The 2701-nt window shown below is 31.1% G+C and overlaps 1 long non-coding RNA gene across 1 annotated transcript; it reads left to right on the plus strand.

Annotated features, from left to right (window-relative positions):
* Positions 1-581: 581 nt before the first annotated feature.
* LOC107921321 (uncharacterized) lies at positions 582-1851 on the plus strand. Its single transcript, XR_001691018.2, has 2 exons — positions 582-820; positions 1007-1851. It is a non-coding gene; the product is annotated as an uncharacterized lncRNA (long non-coding RNA).
* Positions 1852-2701: the final 850 nt, after the last annotated feature.

Raw genomic sequence — 2701 nt, forward strand, 5'->3', positions numbered from 1 at the left:
TTCATGTTTCATGTTTCATGCAATACTGCATGTTTCATGTTTTTTTCTTAAGTTTGTAATGTAAGTTTATTTATTTTTAAATAAAAATTTTATAAATAATCTGAACCCAAATTTATATCCACATCTTCTCTTGAGCAGCAGTACGTGTCTTTCAAAATATGAATTAATTGTAAATTTATTTTATGTGTTAAAAAGACTTATGTAATGTTTTTAATTATTTAGTGATTCAAAAATTTATGTAATGTTTTTAGTTATGTAGTGATTCAAAGACTTATGAATTTTTTAAATTATATAGTAATTTAAATCGATTAAGTGGGTTAAATCGGTTAAGTCGGTTAAATCGGTTAAGTCGGTTAATCGGTTAAATAGGTTAAATCGGTTAATTTTTAACCAAAAAAAATCATATGATTTTTGGTTAATTTGGTTAACCGACCGGTTTAACCGAAAAAAATTTGGTTCGGTTAATTTTTTTTAAAAAAATTTCGGTTCGATTAACAGTTAAAAAATTTTAGAGGTCGGTTAATTCAATTTTAACTAATTCGGGTCGGTTAACCGGTCGGTTAACCGAATGCACGTCCCTATCCCCAACCCCGTTAAAATTTTAGACAGAAATCCCCTTCCCTTCCTTCCTCCCTTTTTTTCCCCAAATTGAAAACCCACCTACAGTCCCCACCGGTCCACCATCCCACCTCCGGTCTCCGGCCCTCCAGCACTCCACCTCCACTCCACGACACTAGGTGGCTGTTCTCTTCACTTCGATTCTTCTGCAACTTCCGAGTCCGACCCAAACCCTTCAAATCAACAAGTTCAAGCCTTCAAGGTAACTTCTTTCTATTCTTCTTCTCTTTAGTTTTCATTTTAATCATGTATTTAAGACTTAAGAGAAGGCTGCTCTTTATTGCTGAGTTTAGTGACGGTGACATGCTTCGATTTTTAATATACTGTTGCCATGTTCTCTTTGAACTTTGAAGTTTGAAGTCATTTGCTAGTGCTTTTCATTTTCCAGATTTTGAAGTCATTTTAATATATTTGAAGTCATTTTGAAGGTAATTCATTTTCCAGACTTTGGCATGTCATTTTCCAGATTTTGGCATGTCATTTTTCAGATTTTATTTTATTTCCAGAAAAACTGTTTACATGTATGAGTAGTAAATACTTCTTGTCATCCATTTTCTTGGTCAACAAACGGGAATTTGATCTTAAAGATCCTTAAGATTAAAATACGAATGAAGTTAGGTTTACATGGTCATGTTTTTGCAAAGTCAAAATTTCATCTGCTTTTCTTTTTGGTTTGATTTGTTTTTTGGTTGGTGAGAAAGTGAATGAAAAGTTGCTGAAAATGAATTGAATTGAATTTGTTGGTTGATGTAAAATGAATAGAAAATGAACTGTGGCGGGGTTTTGTTTTTCGTAGAGTTTCGGTTAGTAAAAATACATTTTGTAAGCTCATAAGAGAAATAGGACTTTGATAATGAAATGATTTTGATACGTTTAAGAACATGTTCACTACTGGTCCAAAAAAAACAAACCACCAACCCTCTGTAGCAGTCATGACAATCCCAGTACCAGCTCTTTGAAAAATCGAGTCTTTTATTGTAGCAAAGGTCGTTTAACTGGCATTCACATGGGTCTAATTATTTGACAGTTTTTTGCAGCTTCAAACTTAAAAGCAATAGTAGTGCTTATTGCCCAATGATAATATGCTGCTAGTCCTTATTACTTGTATAATCATTTTTATTTTTATTCTCTTTTTTTAAGAATTGATTGTTAGTTTGTTACCTAAATGTCACAAATGTGTAATTATAGACAATTAAATAACATTTAAATTCAATTAGTTGGTAATTTTTTAAACTTACAGTGTATTAGTTTAGTGTAATGCTACATCAACTCTAACATAAAGTTTATAGATAACATGATGAAAGCTATTATTTTAAATTTTTTTCATTATATTCAAAAAAAAATATAATTTGATATTTGATATAACTTTAATAAAAATTAGTTTTAACTTCTAAGTAAAAAAAAAAAAGGGCCGGGCCTGGCCGAGCCCGGGCTTCATATTTTTTCCACGGGCCGGCCTGGGCTACATCTCAGGCCCATATTTCGGGCCGGGCCAGGCCCGGGCCTAGTAAGAGGGCCGAAAATTTTTTGGGCCCGGCCTGGCCCGGCCCATGAGCACCTCTATTTCAAATATATATATATTTAATCCTAGACTTAAATTAATTTTATAAAAACCTAAAATAAAACACAATTTCATTACCTTTTTTAATAATTTTATAATTTTATTAATTTTTTATAATTTTCACAATTTATTGCATTTAAAAAAATAAATATATTTTATTAAATTTTATTTCGTTAATCTTACTAATATTGACAAGGACTAAAATAAAAAGTATTATCAAGTTTAAAAACTAAGGGTATGTTTAATTGGGTAGATACGTGGAGGAATAGAAGGAGTGAGTGGAAAAGTGGAAAGAAAATAAATTTTGAGTGTGCTTAGTTAGGAAGAAAAGTGAGAGGAAAGAAATTAGGAGGGGTGATAATTTTCCCTCCTAAATGTATAAAAACTAATCCTTCCAAATTGAGATGATGAGATTATAAAAAATTGGAGAGAAGTATATGTTAGTTCAAATTATGCATTTTTCAAAAATTTTATTTTTCTTTCATTTTTCAACTTTACCAAGCAATGGAGGGAAATTAATTC

This window comes from Gossypium hirsutum, chromosome D01 (assembly GCF_007990345.1).
Source record: "Gossypium hirsutum isolate 1008001.06 chromosome D01, Gossypium_hirsutum_v2.1, whole genome shotgun sequence".
NCBI classification, from domain to species: Eukaryota; Viridiplantae; Streptophyta; class Magnoliopsida; order Malvales; family Malvaceae; genus Gossypium; species Gossypium hirsutum.